This window comes from Psammomys obesus, unplaced genomic scaffold (assembly GCF_907164565.1).
Source record: "Psammomys obesus unplaced genomic scaffold, mPsaObe1.curated_primary_1811, whole genome shotgun sequence".
Classification (NCBI taxonomy): Eukaryota; Metazoa; Chordata; class Mammalia; order Rodentia; family Muridae; genus Psammomys; species Psammomys obesus.
The window spans coordinates 1081533-1098787 of record NW_026590677.1 but is presented as its reverse complement, the minus strand read 5'-3'; the positions used below and the strand labels follow the sequence as shown (position 1 = coordinate 1098787).

The 17255-nt window shown below is 36.1% G+C and overlaps 1 non-coding gene across 1 annotated transcript; it reads right to left on the bottom strand.

Annotated features, from left to right (window-relative positions):
- Window positions 1–232: 232 nt before the first annotated feature.
- On the bottom strand, window positions 233–339 carry LOC129677701 (U6 spliceosomal RNA). The gene has a single exon (XR_008720245.1). It is a non-coding gene; the product is annotated as a U6 spliceosomal RNA (small nuclear RNA).
- Between the last annotated feature and the right edge of the window lie 16916 nt (window positions 340–17255).

The window sequence follows — 17255 nt, the reverse complement described above, 5'->3', positions numbered from 1 at the left end:
TCTCTCTGCCTTTTAGTTAGTTTGGCTAAAGGTTTGTCTATCTTTTTGATTTTCTCAAAGAACTATCTCTTGGTTTCATTGATTATTTGAATAGTTTTATTTGTTTCTAATTGATTGATTTCAGGCCTGAATTTGATTATTTCCAGCCATCTGCTCCTCTTGGGTGTATTTGCTTCTTTTTTTTTTTTTTTTCTAGGTCTTTCAGTTGGGCCATTAAGTTGCTTGTATGAGAAAAATTATGGAACGCTCCACGAATTTGCGTGTCATTCTTGCACAGGGGCCATGCTAAACTTCTCTGTATCGTTTCTATTTTAGTATATGTGCAGCCGAAGCGAGCACCATGTTGACTCCTTTATATGCGAACAACTCTGAAACTGACTGTGATATAAAAATGTCTCCAGTCAGAACTTCAACAATACATGGGCAATAAATCCTTGGCTACAATATCCTCTAAATTTATTATACCATTCTTTTAATTGGCATAAAATCATTTCATAGTTTAGTTTTATCCTACATATCTCGTACATTTATAATTTTAGGACTGTGTAATGTGTGTTTACATACTGGGAAAATGTATGTTTGCAGAATATAAGGACCAGATACTGGAGAAGCTGTATCAAATCAGGCAGAATGCATCCTTCCAGCATGCTGAGGCATTGAATCATCTGTTCCAGCATCATGCATGTTCCAGTATTCTGTTTGATCCTGTCTCAACTGCTTCAATTGTTGTTTCTCATCAAAGCCTGCTTCTGAGAGCTTTGAAGAAAGCTACTAATCTCAATTGATCCAGCATTTTATTCTGTTCCAAACAAGACTTCTATTAAGCCTGAAATTTCTCAGCATTCAGAGACTGGACCACAAATGTTAATGCTTGCTTAATTAACCATTGTTCCAAGTTTCCTTTGGGCCCCCTAACAGGATTTCTGTGTGTCCAAAAATTCAGCTAGAAAAAATTCCTGAAAATGATGTCCAATTTCCTTTAAGGGGGGTTGAGTATGTTTTGTGGGGTTTTCTCGGGCTATGAATGTTTATTGTCATTGTGAGATGGATATAAGTTTTTAATAATCTTATTCAATGAGAAAATAAGGTTAGGATGTTACATAATGCAAGTTAATTGTTAGTTAATTAACTCAGTCATATCAGACACTAGTCTAATTTATCCAGGAGTATACATCCTAAGGTTAACAGACAGATATGATTATATAAAAATAGGTAGTCTTCAAAAACTTCATAGACCTACAGAATGTGGCATTTAAAAATGTCTTTACTGTTTTAAAGATTCTTTGCCAAGGAGACAGGTTATATCCTGGCAGCACCCAGCCTACTTCAAAGGAGATGATCAGCGTCAAAAAACCTCCAAATGGAGATGCCTTCAAATATTGCAAATGAGCCACCTGGGGAAAAAGATAATGCTGTCTTTAATGATGAATAGAATTCTGCCAAAAATGGGCATGCTTAAATGCAGGACAAACTGATGGCTGAACTCTGCCAAGACAGGGTAAACAAATCTTAAATAGTTCCTGCTTCACATATATGTCTGTCAAATATTCTGAGCCAGAAGACTGAAGATGATTCTCTAAAATTATAGTGAGGTTTGAGTGATCAGGCAACAGACTCCCTTAATCATTTTTTGGGGTGGGGGGGAACTGCTGACATGCACTTCTTATTTACTCCAGTAACAATTTTTTATTCCTTCTCAAGTCTCTAGTCAGGTTGAAGAGCATATAGTTAAAGTTATACAATTGAGCTTAAGTTGTTTAGAATTTAAGAATATGTTTTCAGATAGGTAATACCAATAAAGATAAAAGTTAATTTAGCAATCAATGCTCAATCCCCATCCAGAAAGGCAAAGAGGATGGACATCAGAAGAAGTAGAAAACAGGGAACAAGTTAAGAGCCTGCCACAGAGGGTCTCTGAAAGGCTCTGCCCTGCAGACTATCAAAGCAGATGCTGACACTTATGACCAACCTTTGGGCAGATTTTAGGGAATCTTATGAAAGAAGTGGGAAATAGTAAGATCTGGAGAGGACAGAAGCCCCACAAGTAGAGCAACAGAACCAAAAAATCTGAGCACAGGGATCTTCTCTGAGACTGATACTCCAACCAAGTAGCATGCATGAAGATAACCTAAGACCCCTGCACAGTTGTAGCCCATGACAGTTCAATAGCCTAGTGGGTTCCATAGTAATGGGAAGAGGGACTGTCTCTGACATGAACTGATAGGCCTGCTCTTTGATCACCTCCCCCTGAGGGAGGAGGAGCCTTACCAGGCCACAGATGAAGACAATGCAGCCACTCCTGATGAGACCTAACAGACTAGGATCAGAAGGAAGGAAAAGAAGACCTCCCCTACCAGTGGACTTGGGGAGGGGCATACGTGGAGAAGGAGGAGGAAAGGAGGTATTAGGAGGGGAGGAGGGAAGGCACTACAGGGGTGATACAAAGTAAATAAAGTGTAATTAATTTAAAAATGTTAATTTAGGTATAGATTTCTAACCTTGTCAAGATAGGCTAATCAGATACTTTCTCATAAGTTGCCAAATATTCATGAACTGGACATTGCACATGTAAATCTTATCTAATAGTTTTCAGGACTTTAATAATTATTATTTTATTGTAAGTAAAGGAGCCTTGTATTGGACTTAAAGGGGGAAATATTGATACAATGTTCTTGGGGAACATACACAATTTACCCTTGTTCATTCACATGGTGATTTCTCTACCCTATTATCTGGCTTCAATATGGACATTGCATTGTGATCCTTAAAATAAGCATCACCTGTCTCAAGTTTGTGTAAACATGCCATCATTTTTCTCTGTATTGTTAATAAAACATCCAGCTAGTGCTGAGCAATGGAGAGAATAAGGTGGAACATCATGGTCCAGAGGGGAGGAAAAAGAAGTAAGTGGGAGGAGTTGTAGAGGAGAGATTGACAGCAAAGAACTTGGAACTCTGAGGAGAGATGAACTGGACCTAAGATATGACTAAAAACAAGTATAATGTGGGAAATCTTAATGGGAGGAAACTATGAGGGCTTGGAGTTTTAGGATGGAGTAATTATTGCCCAGCAGTGCACTCTAGGTTAATTAAATAAATCCTAGTCTCTATGTGTTGATTTGGGTATACAGGTGGTTTATGAATAACCTCTGTTTAACTAAAAGATAAATCAATAATAAATATTAATAATCAATAACATTGTGCATATTTTAAGACAATGCTTAAATACTAGTGCCAGATCATTAACACTCTAATTAGTGGTTAGATTTCTCCCTTTTATAGATACTGTATTTTTTGTTTATGTACAAGGAAAGAAATTAAGAGCATTTGGTATTCAGCTAATGTCCTCGTCAGTTCCAAAGGAAATATGACGATTGCAAAGTAAATGGCTGAATCTAAAATTCTGAATAAAATTATTCCAAAAGGCTGTGTGTGGATATTCTAATAACCATCTAGTACTTTTGCTATATCTGTCAGATACTGAGGTTTAAGAGAGGAAAAAAAGTCAGTGACACTTTACTTTCATTATAAAGATTTAAGAGTTATATATGAATTGGATATGCTACAGTTTTATCTGATTGACAGTGAAGTAGGTTCTTCACACCAGTATCACCAGAAAGCTGTGAACAATGCATTGAGTCACAGTGTTGCTATAGTTAGGACACATCACTATGTGATAGGATTTTATTTTATTTTATTTTTTACCTCCAATAGTATATGATGTCATTGAATAAGAGATTATTTGGCGCATAAACATATTTTAAAAGATAAGAAACATGATGCCTTTCATAAAATAGCATCCATATCTATTATCATTTGGGATATGAATCAAAGAAAATATGAGGAAAACCATCTAAATTTAGATTATAAATTTATATTAAAAGGTTATGGTAGATTTATCTAGAATGGTGTGTTCCACTCAATTCAGTCTTTTTATTTCTTAGGGGTTCATTGTCTTAGACTATATTTTATTTGGAAAATTATTTTCCAATATGACATATACTGAGTTATGATCAGGGAATGGAGATATCAACAAGACACAATCTTTTATACCTTTGGGGTATAATTACTAGCTTTACTCCCTGAAAGAAATTATGTGTCATATTATTTTCAGCACATTGTACACTTTTTAAAATGTAACAGGCATTTAATAAATGTTTAATGAATAAAAATGTTTTTATGTTCTAATGCCTTTCTTTGTTGTCAGCTGCCGTATTTTATGGTAGACTGTATTTACCCTTCTAATCTGATTTATTTTCAATCATTTATACATCTGTGCCTATTACGTGCAGGATTCCACTTCAAAGCTTTGAGAGGTGCAAAGATGAGCAACATCCAGAACTTTCCCCTAAATGGAACCTATAAAGCTTCCCTTTTAGCTGGTGCAGTTGGGAATATAAGAAAAAAATACGTAAAATGAAAGTATTTGTAAATGTTAAGTACTAGTGAAAACCTGTGCAAATCAAATAGCCTTTTCCTCATTACCGTGACTTTTCTGCAACCTTCACGGAGCTTCAAAGGAGGGAGAAAATGTTCTTTACAGAACACAAATGGAGAAACTGGCATTGTGGAGACTAAGATATATTGGAAATGGATCTGTCAACAAATATCTTCCAGCTTGGTGTTGAAGACAGCACATTTACATAAATAACTAGAATGATAAGGAATAATTGTAAATGCTGTGACAAAAGTATAGATAACAAGCAAGAACTCAGGGATTGAGGACAGATTATGAACTTATCTCAAGTTTTGCTTTTTTTAAGTGAAATAAGTATGGACTTTTTCTGACAACTGGCCTCTCCGAAGATTTATTCACCTTTACAAGGGTTTATGATATTTTTTTAATTGTTGAAGTTACTAGGTATTTATACTTAGAACAAAGGACATGTTTCACAATGTGCTTTTTAAAGAAAAGGATACATTTAAATGTAGAGGCAGAGAAATAGAAGAAAGAGCTGATGGATATGTGGAAGCAGGTTTTCGTCGAGAATACATACCTGGTTGAGGAAGGATGAGTCATTGGAGGTATGAACAAGAGGTTCTTTCCTCTGCTTAAAAGAGCAAAATAAACATGAGCATATATGCAGCTGATACAGAAAGAAACTGATTTTTGTCCAAAAGAAAACCTATTTCATTGTCTTTTATCACTATATTCTTTGTATGAAATATGATGATGATTTTGTAATTAAAGATAGACATAAGACAGATCTCTTAATGAAGAACACTCTTAGCTAACAAAGATAAAGTCATTATTTTTTGGAGTATGAACATAAAATATTTTTAGTGAAATAGCTATCTAAAAACTGATTGAAAGTAGGTTACTTCACTTGCTTGTCAGAAATTATCCCCTGAACACAGAAAGCACTTTTCTGAGGGAGCGTGATTCTTTGAGTTGAAGAATTGGTCACTTGGGCTATTATCTGTGCAGAAGGACTGAGCTTTGCAAAACAACACCTGGCACAATTATACTTGACTGCCAAGGTAGAGCCAACAGTGAAGGATAAAGAGTGCAATAAAATTTTACTCATGTAGGCAGAACTATTGTATGAGAAATAGCATAATGAACTAGAAGTAAGGTGTTGTGAGTGTAATTCAGTTTAAAAAGTCAGTGGACCTATATGCTACATTATTTTGGAAATTTTCTAAAAGGAATGTGACATATCTTATTTTTTTCAACAGATCCCCATTAAGATTCAAGGTGTTGTTGGAAGGAACAATAATACTAGATAATAAAGCATAAGGAACTGTGCTTATGAAATAAAGCTCATTTGTATTGAAACCCTTAAGGGGAGGCTAAAAGTGGCCATGAGCTGGGAATTGTATATTTCTATGTACTGAAGTGTCTCCATTGTATGTTCCCTGCACTGAATGTAGAAACATTCAGTTACCGGTAGTACAAACTCTGCTCACTTATAGGTGCCAGAAGTGATCTCTAAAATAATGTGTTGTTGGCTGGGAAGAGGGCTAGTAGAAAAAGCTTTTTCCATTCCAGTGTGAGGAACAGAGATTAGACCCTTGGCTGCCCCCTGGTCCTCTCTCACAGGCAGTTGGAAAATTGCAAGCACACCTGTAATCACAATGCTTGGGAAGTGGAGATAAGGCGACTCTGGGGGAAGTTGATTATTGCGACAGCTGGACTGTAGAGTTATGAGTTCCACTGAAAGACCTTACTTCAAGGAAGAAGGCAGAGAGCAAGCGATAGAGAAAGACATTAAACATCAATCACTAACTTCCACCCATGTCCACACATGCACTTACATACATGCAAACATGAACACACACACACACACACACACACACACACACATATATATATACAAGATACACATGTGTAAAAAATTTAATAATATTTTATTTTACCTAGTAAATAATAGTTGATCACAAAAGTTAAAACTATGTCATATCATGGGAAAATTATAAAATAAGAGCTTAGTTAATACAAGTGTCCTCTTTTTGCTAAAATAGCAAAGCATACATCAATAGAAAATAAATTCATATACTTAATTGCCTAAAAATTTTAATATAAGTATTGTAATTCACAGTTATTTCTGTTTTGACTTGACATTTGGGAAACTAAAAGGCTATTGGAAAAATCTACTATTTCATGCTAAATTGAGTTATTGCATAGTTTCTTTACTTCTTTTAAAAATCCTCTGAGATAGTTTGGAAGTTGTATTTATGCCATTAATAAAATTTTAGGCTTTGCCATTTTCAATATTATTATTTTGGAAAAATCTCATAACCACTGTAAATTTCAGTCTCTTAATCTATCAAACGAGAAAATTAGAATAATCCTGTCTAGTGCTTTCCTGTGTTACCTTTCTAGGGTCCTGTGTTCATACAAAGAATATATTTTCTCCTCATAAATGTCTCATCTGTGATATTCAACAGATTCTCAATGTAAAGTTATAGAACAGTAAGAAAAGAAAAGAAAAACTCTTCCATTTCTTCAGAATTATACAGATTACAGCATTTATTACACCATATTGTACATCTGTGGTTGCCATAATTTATAAAGTATTCTGAAGGCAATGAAGACAAGGATAGCTCATTTAAACTACCAGTGTCTGGAACATCATAACCTTTCCATGAATGCTAAGTGGTTGGTAGGAGGAAAAAGTCATGGTTTTGCATACTTTTGACTTTAGTTATTTTAGTTTATGTTTATTTGTTAACAAACAGATCAGCTTAATCTCTGCTCTTTCTTTCATATGTATGTTGAGTCATGGAAATGGAGTTACTAATATGAAGGAGCTTTTGAAGCCTTAATCATGATCCATAAGAGTTAGCTCTTCTCCACAAGGACCCAATATATCTGGGCACAGGGGTCTTTTCTGAGACTGACACTCCACCAAGGACCATGTATATAACTCTAGAACCATATAACTCTAGAACCTCTGCTCGGATGAAGCCTGTGGTAGCTCAGTAACCAATTAGTTTCCCATAGTAAGGGGAACAGGGACAATTTCTCACAGGAACTCAATGGCAAGCTCTTTGACCTCCCCACTCCCTAAGGGAGGAGCAGTCCTGCTAGGCCACAGAGGAGGACTTTGCAGCCAGTCTAGAAGATACCTGATAAAACAGGGTCAGATGAAAGGGGAGAGGGTCCTCCCCAATCACTGGACTTGGAAAGGTGCAGGGAGAAGATGAGAGAATGAGGGAGTGGGGTACAGCTAGGATACAGAGTCAATAAAATGTAACTAATAATAAAAAATAAAAATAAAATATTAAAAAAATGCAGACTAGAAATTCAAAAGAAAAAAAGAGCTAGCTCTTTATTATTTCTACCTTTTGCTAAGGAGCTTGAATTGCTCAAAAGTTTTAAATATTGTTTTCCCTTTGTCCACTTCTTATTTCCTAATATGATTATTAAATGTTAATATCATGTTTCTCAAATTATGAATTTTCAATTAAAATATATTTAAATAAAAATACTGGAGAGTTTTAGAAAAGCTGGCATTCAGAACTCTTTGAATAGAAGTCTGGTTTGGAAAATTAAAGGAAGCACCTTACTTTTATTTTGGTGTTGTTGTTGTTTGTTTGTTTTTTTCCTAATAGAATTTGTAGTAGAAAGTCAACCAGTCTATTCTACTTGTCAATAAGTTTCCTTAGTCTTTCCCTAAAATGTAACTGATGAGATTTTTGAGAACCCTCCAAGTACATATATTGTCAATTATGAATGGCTCATGATATGACAATAGTAATTTTATGCGTGCATGCTATATATAGGTCGTAGAAATGGATGAATGAATGACTATACACAACTTCAGAAGTCCTGTATTAATATTCTGAGTGAAAAGAACAAGTATACAGAAACATCAGCTTTTCAAACTTTAATATTATAATATTTCAAACAGTATATGAAAATGATACAATTAGTGATACAGGAATATATTTGACAGTTAACAATTCAAATTCTAGAGATAGTTATATTGATAGGACAACAGTGAATCTCCAGAGGAGAAGACATTTCATACTTTTATAGTCATTATTTTTAGTTACTGAAAAGAAGTAATGTCAGGATTGTATCATTATTCCAAGTGGAAGAGATAATTCAGATTTTAAACAAATCAAACTATCATCACAAACACAAAATGTCTGGTTGATCAATTTAATACATCAATTTTAGCCATTTTGATAAATGCAGACACAATCTTATATTTCTAGTCCAGATACAGTATTTCAGTAATAAAGCTTTTTTTTTTAATTGCAAGAATTGTGTTTTATATCTTAGAGGGGTCTTCCAAATTGCCATTACTAGATGAAATCACATGTCATGAATCAGTTTTTTTATACAATTTTCATTAGATCCTATTAATCATTTTAATAGATTTAGATTAATCAGATAATTGAGGATAGAGTCTCTGCTCTGTGTATCTTGGACAGCTTTTTGTTCATAATACATGCCATATATGAGTTCTGCATTAAGTGTAACATGAGATGTCCACTAGTGAGGACTCTACTGCAAATAAGAGAATTCAAATGAACCTGAGAATAAATGGAAATTTGCATTTTTAAATTTAAATTTAATTTATTTATTTGTATAGGGACATGTACCACAGCATGTGCACAGTGATCAGAGGGCAATTTGCAAGAATTGGTTTTCTCACCTACCACCTGTGGGTTCTGAGGATCAAACTAAGGCCCTTAGGCTTTGCAGCAAACACCTTTACTTGATAATCCATTGTGAAAGTGATGAAACTTGTGGTTTTATATTAATAAAAATTTTAAATGTGAATCTGTGTTTACATAATGCCAGTCAAGGACTTAATTTCACATTTATAAATATAAGACATAAAATAAGTAACCTCTATGCATTGAAAAAATATATACATGCATGTGTGCATGCGTGCATGAATGGTCGTGTGTGTGTGTGTGTGTGTGTGTGTGTGTGTGTGTGTGTGTGTGTGTAACCCCAAGATGCTCAAGCTAAGTTTGATGTCACTTTATAGTCTAAGCAGGACATCAACTTAGGATATTCCTGCTTCAGTTTTCAGAGTAGCTGGGATGTAGATCTGGATTAAGTGGGACTTGAATATTACACACACACACACACACACAGAGAGAGAGAGAGAGAGAGAGAGAGAGAGATTAAGTAGACTCATTTGGCTTTGAGGACTCTTTGGAGGTGACAAAGCTAGTTTTGAAATATTCACATTTAGAATAAAACTGAGAGCAAGTCTCTAAGCAGTATTGGCAGGAGTCTCCCATTAAGAGCTTAAATAGCACCGTTCAGACAGGCCTTGTGAGATATAGATCAAATCACTTTGCCAAAGTTGTGTGGTCAGAGCACTGTAGTGTACAGCCAGGAGAAAGGAAAACCAATAGGTAAGATCTCATTAAGAAGCCCAATTGCCTTCACATAAAACAGCTTTGAGATGATTGGTAGTTATTAATTTATGAAGTCTCTACAAACTTATATGCATTCTAAAAGTGTAAGTATAAAATTCCATTCACTCTGCCCATCAGTTGTCCATCAGGCTCAGCATCTGCTTTGACAGTCTATACTGCAGAGGCTTTCAGAGGCCCTCTGTGGCAGGTTCCAAGGTTGTTTCCTGTTTTCTTCTGGCTTTCAGAGGCCCTCTGTAGCAGGTTCCGAGGTTGTTTCCTATTTTCTTTTTCTTCTGATGTCCATCCTCTTTGCCTTTCAGGATGGGGATTGAACATTTTAGTTAGGGTCCTCAAGAAGTGGGAAATAGTAAGAGCTGGAGGGGACGGGAACCCCACAAGCAGAGCAACAGAACAAGATAATTTGAACACAAGGAACTTCCCAGAGACTCATACTCCAACCAAGGACTATTCGTGGAGATAACCTAGAACCCCTGCACAGATGTAGCCCATGGCAGTTCAGTGTCCAAGTGGGTGACATAGTGATGGGAAGAGGGACTGTCTCTGACATAATCTGATTGGCCTGCTCTTTGATCACCTCCCCCTAAGAGGGGAGCAGCCTTACCAGGCCACTGTAGAGGACAATGCATCCACTTTTGATGAGAACTGATAGACTAAGATCAGAAAGGAGAGGAGAATCTCCCCTATCAGTGAACTTGGGGAGTGGCATGCATGCAGAAAGGGGAGGGAGGGTGGGATCGGCAGGGGAGGAGGGAGGGGCTTATGGGGGATACAAAATGAATAAAGTGTAATTAATAAAAAATTTTTTTAAAAAAGTGAAAAAAAAGTGTAAGTATAGGTGCTTAAAATGATTGTTAGATATGTATAAATACAATATCGTGGAAATTCCAGACACAATGACTGCATGTTTTGGCAAACTTCTGAAGTCCATATGAAGGTAGTGAAATTATTTTTTTTTTAATGCTACTACCATATTTTGGTGCTTATATCATTTCTTCTTCTTCTTCTTCTTCTTCTTCTTCTTCTTCTTCTTCTTCTTCTCCTCCTCCTCCTCCTCCTCCTCCTCCTCCTCCTCCTCCTCCTCCTTTTCCTCCTCCTCCTTTCCCTCCTCCTCTGTACTTCCTGAGAAAAAGATGAAGGAGCTGTGATGTTGGTCTATCCACTGGGGTTGTGATCCTCATAACCAATTGTTCTCTACATGTATCCAGTTATGGTTTCCTTTAGTCATCTTTATTTGTTGTAAACAGAAACTTCTTTGATGAGGGGTGGTAGCTGCACTATAAGAATGAAATTTAGAATGTAGAAAGAAATTTTGCTCATCCAGAAATGTGGCAGTAATACAGTAGTAGATTATTTTCTAAGGTCTATGATTTTATATTCTTGTTGTTACAAGAATGGGCACAAAGAGTTGTATTTGTATGTTTATACATAAAATAATGAAAATAAGGAAGCTATCAATTTGAGAGTGGTTAAACATGGGTGAGGCTGGAGGAAGGAAAGGGGAAAGTGATGCCATTATTTTTTAATTAAAGATACATTAATTACTTTGGGAAAAATCAAAGTTCATCATTTGTAATGTCTCTGTAAGAAGAATTCTGAGAACTACAGATTAAGATCCAAATAAGAATCTTGACTTTTCCAATTATGAATAAATGCCTGTGTCATCCTACTATGTGTCCTTGTAAGTCATGTTTCTAGAGGATACAAATCTCATATTCTCTATGAGACTTAGCAGGCAAGTTGCTCAGGAATGCAAAAGCCATGGTTCCAGATCAAAAACCTATTTTTCCCCTCAGCTCTTTTATCTCTTAGAGTGACTCACTTCACCTCATGTCTTTGACTTGCTGTTTTCACAGCTGCATTTCAGGCAATTGTGAAAGAAAGAGAATAATTTATTTTATTTTTATTTTATTTTTTAAATTCTTTATTAATTATACTTTATTCACTTTGTATCCCCCCTGTGGTTCCTTCCCTCTTCCATCCCAATCCCTCCCTTCCTCCACACTCTGCATGCATGCCCCTCCCCAAGTCCACTGATAGGAGAGGTCTTCTTTTCCTTCCTTCTGACCCTAGTCAATTAGGTCTCATCAGGAGTGGCTGCATTGTCTTCCTCTGTGGCCTCGTAATGCTGCTTCCCCCTCAGGGGGAGGTAATTAAAGAGCAGGCCAATCAGTTCATATCAGAGACAGTCCCTATTCCTATTACAATGGAACCCACTTGGATACTGAACTTCCATGGGCTACATCTGTGCAGGGGTCTTAGGTTATCTCCATGCATAGTCCTTGATTGGAGTATCAGTCTCGGGAAAGACTTCTGTGCTCAGAATTTGTGGTTCTGTTTCTCTCCTTGTGGAGTTCCTGTCCTCTCCAGATCTTACTGTTTCCCACTTCTTTCATAAGATTCTCTGCACTCTGCCCAAATTTTAGAGTCTTCAGTGGAGAAATATGCTCCTAATTTTGTATTTCAATACTAGCCTGCAATTTCTCATATTTAATATACTAAAATTATTTTATTATTTTTTATGCATGAGAATTTTATAAGTCAGGAACACTTTAAAATTTTCCTGTCTGGTATGTAATGAGTTTTCAGTGATGAATTTTAGTGTGTATGCATGAAGTATATATGGATATGATGGTTCATTCCTGTCATGATGCTACCAGGTGGGAGGCAGAGGCAGGAGGATTACTCTAAGAAGAAAGCAAGCCTGGTCTATATAACAAATTCCAGGTTATCCATTTTTCCATATGACGAATGTGTCTCTTCTCTGCTCTGCAAAAAACAAACAAAATAAAACAATACCCTGCAAAGTTAAACAAAAAGAGTCAAATTAGTGTGGAAGTTCCTCAACAAGAGAACTTTATATTCTATCACAGGGATACTTGCATACCTGTGTGTATTAGTGCACTATTAATAATACCAACAGAAGTATGGATCATAAAAATGAAGCATATTTTACAAAATGGAAATTTACTTACCTGTTTAAAAAAAAAACTTAGATTAAGCAGTTTGCAGAAAACAAATGGGACTAGTAAGTATCATATGCACTGAGGTGACCTAGTCTCAGAAACACATGTAACTCATGTGCTCTCTCATATGTGAATCCTAACACTCATTGTTTGTGTTTGTGCAAATAAGGATTTGTGAGAATGGGTATAGAGTATGATACTAGATTGGAGACCTCAAGAGGTGAGCAAAAGAAAAGGCAGAAACATAAATTACATGTGATATGAGTTTGGCAAGGAACCTAGGTTGGGCATGGAGAAAAAAGGAAAAAGTAGGAAAACCAAAAAAAAAAATATTGTCTCAATTAAAATTATAAAATGAATGCTATCTATTTCTGATAAATAGTATTATGTGTTTACCTTTTTAAAGATTTTTGTTCCATTCTTCTTGTATGTCTTTCATCTCTCCCTTCCCATGTACGTGTGTGTGTGTGTGTGTGTGTGTGTCTGTGTGTGTAGTATTTCTGTAGTCCATGTTGTTTTGCTTTATAAGCCTCCTCCTTTTCTGTCCCTTCCATGGTTCTTGGCTTGAATATGTCTCTCTAAAGACAAGTGTGTGTGTAAAACACAATCTTTACCACAAGACTATGGAGAGATTATGTCTAGTGGAAGGTGATTAGGCCACAAGACAGAGCGAAATGTCTTAATGTCATTACTGTATAGGTGAATTTGTTAAAAAGCTGGAGAGAGAATGGGAGGTAACTTTTGCTCTCTCTCTCTCTCTCTCTCTCTCTCTCTCTCTCCTTTTTCCTGTGTATTTTCATAAGAGGATAACATAGCATAGAGGCCCTAGCCAGGTGTTAGCCTCTATACTTTTGATTTTCCTCCTTTCAGCATAACTAAATAAATGTCTGTTTATTAGAAATTTACCAGGCTGAACCTGTGGTTATCTATAATATAACCCTACATGGCAGGCAGACATAGGCACATTATGAGTTCCAGGATAGCCTAGGTTACATAGTGAGACACTATGTCAATTTTTTTTAAATCTTAATTATACTGTCTGTGATTATTATTTATTATTATTATTATTACTGAAGCACAAGAAAGAATAACACAATGTCCTTTATCTTTTACTCTCCTTTTATTTTCTCCATATTTTCTGTTTCCTTCCCTGAGATACATTAGTATCTCAAGGATTCCTTTTGCTTTCTTCCCACATCAGTAGATTCTGTCTTCTGTACTTTTCTATGTATGTTACATATTGTTGTAATGAAACAGTATATAATGTGTAACTTTTAAGGAAAACAAATTATTGGTTGTGAGACAAGCCTTTAATGGTTGAGCCCTCTCTGCAGCCAAGGACACCAGAAAATAATGCACAGAATCAACTAAAGTAGGGTTCATGTGGCTCACAGAAACTGAACCTAAAATCAGGGAGTCTGTATGAGTCTAAGCTATGTCCTCTGCATATATGTTACAGTTTTGTGGCTTGGTGTTTTTTGTGAGACTCCCAACAGAGTGAATTATGGGTATATCTGACTCTTTTGTCTACACTTGGAACCCGTTTCTTCCTACTGGGTTGCCTCATCCAGCCTTGATATGAGAATGTGTGCCAAACTTATTGTAACTTGTTATGCTATGTTCAGTTGATATATCTGGGAGGCCTACTCTTTTTTGAAGGAAAAGAGAGGAGGAGTGGATCTGTGGAGGTGGGAGGAGTGTGGGGGTGGCTGGTAGGCATAAATGCTGTGTTCAGTATGTATTGGATGAGAGAAGAAGAAAGAAAGAAAGAAGAAATAATTATTTGTCATGGATCTTGAGGCTGCAAAGTCCACTGTTAAAGTGCTGATTATCTTTTGAAGGCTTATTTCCTATGTCATAACAAGGTGCAGAGTATAATATGGTAAGAATTAATGTGAGAGAACAAGAGTGTAGGAACAAGGAAGCAGAGAGAGGGAAAGAGAAAGAGAAAGGCAGAGACAGAGACAGAGACAGAGACAGAGAGACAAACACACCGGAAGACACTGCTAGAAACAGTGACAGATACACAGAGACAGAAAGAGACACACAAACAGGAACAGAGATTGTACTTACCTTTATAAAAAAAGCCATTTGAAATTGAACTAATCCATTTACTCTTTAGAGGCACTAATCTCTTCACTGATCCATTGGGTTCAGTGTTTCTTAAAAGTCAACATCCCAAAATAATAACAGTGACAATTTGTTCTAACCTAATTTTGAGAGAAAATATTCAAATCATAACTTTCCCACCCAACCTTATCTACCTTTCTCTCTATATATGCTTTACACATCTCTTATTGTCTATGCAAATACTATTTCTTTACAAGGTTTTTTCTCTCTTATCTCATTGCCTTTCAGCTCACTTTGACATATTTCTTTCTCTTGATACCTCTGCAACGTTTCTGTCAGCACCTTACTCTGTTTTGTTGTGCTTGTGTGCGTATGTTTCTATATTCTTCCTTGTTTGTCTGCTCCTATGGGCAACATCCTGTATTTCTCTGTTTGCTTAGTCTGTTTATTTTGTCAGGGCTCTTCCTTTTCCATCTAATGTGTTTCCCTTTCTACAGAACACGTCTCTGTATAGACTACCATCATATCCCCTTTTGTTTTCAGCACTCATTCGTAGTTTTAACAAGCACATTTGTCACTTTTTATTTCTGACTGATGGGCATAGTGATTGCTGCCAAGGGATGGGGGAGTGAAGAGCTATGAAAGCAAATCTGCATTTGAATCATCCCTATGTCGGTTGGGTACATTCCTAAGCCTTATTTCATTTGTTTGTCTAACTGAAAATTTAATGTGACTAGTAATTAATTATAAATGGAGGAACTTTCTTGAGATTAAAATGCTGTTCCTCTCAATTCTGTTACCTCCCTCAATCATCCCTAGTAGCACTAGGTCTATAAGATCCCCTGAAAACAAATCACAAGCAGGGAAAAAGGAGAATAACTTCTTTCCAGAATGTAAGAGGTTTCTAAAAATGGATAAAGCTGAGTGCTTCTGAAATATGACTATTTTTTTCAAATATTCTCTTAGTTTTGCATCCTATAGACCAACATGGCTCTACTGACAGTGATTATTTGCTAAGTAAACCTTTGGGAAATTTTCTGTGTCAAATTTGTTGTATTATTGGATTCTCTGCCACCAATTTATAGTTATCTTTCCTGGGAAATACTGAGTTATTCCTCTCTCATATATGTAGAAGTTCCCAAATTCTGTCTTCTTTACCATTCTTGTGAGTCTGGATCTTTAAAGATACCCCTGCTATTTTAATTTTTCCCTAATATTTTTTGTTTATTTTTATTTTTCAGAAAACATTTCATTTTTTAGAGCAGTTTTACATCTTTGTGAATAAAAAAAATAGGAAAAAAAACTGATCAGAATGTTCAGGGATTCTATAAAGTCTAGATGTATTTAAACTTTACACAGCTAAAGTCATCTTGGGAGATGTAACTTCAATTGCCTATAGGCAAGTCTGTGGGACAATTTATTAATTAATGATTCATGTGGGAGGGTCCATCCCACTGTGAGTTGTTCTACACACAGTGGTCCTGGATGCTATAAGAAAGCTGAATTAAAAAGCCTTGGAGAGCAAACCATTAAACACTATTCCTCCATGGCTTCTGCATCAGAACCTGCCTTGAGTTATTGACCTGATTGGTCTGCATGACTGTCTATAAATAAGCTTATAAAACAGTAGGTTTTCACATGGGCTTTTGAAATACATATTGTGTTGGTTAGCCTTCCCCTCACCCTCTCATTGTCTCTGCCTTCCCAATCTCTTCTCCTCTTAAATATTTTCACCCCAGTATGCCTCTTTTCTTCTTCATATCACCTGTGTTCTCCCATCTTTTTTCCCATAAAGTATTTGGTCCTACTCAAACACACAATGGTCCTGCTCTTTCTTCCTTGCTTCTATATTTACTCCATGATAAATATACAATTATAGCTGGGAATGGTGGCACATGTCTTTAATCCCAGAACTCAAGAAGCAGAGGCAGGTGGATCTCTCTGTGATCCACTCCAGTCTACAAGACATATTGAGCTGTGGGAGAGCCAGGATTATATAAGGAGAATTGCATTGGAAAGTTCATTGAAATAACATTGTATCAGCAAATTGTTATTGTTCTGAGGCCATTACTACTGGATTAATTTTGCCAACCCATGAGCATGGGAGGTTTTCTACTTTTTTATTTTATAATAAATATGCATTTTATGAATTTCAGTATGTGAGCCTATTATTTAGCTTTATTTAATTTTTTATTTTTTTTTTAGTTACTTTTTATTAACTCTGTATCCTAGCTGTATCCCGCTCCCTCATTCTCTCCAATCCTACCATCCCTCCCTCATCTCCACCCTGCCCCTTTCCAAGTCCACTGATTGGGGAGGACCTTCTCCCCTTTCGTCTGACCCTGTTTCCCACCAAAATACCAGCCCAGTT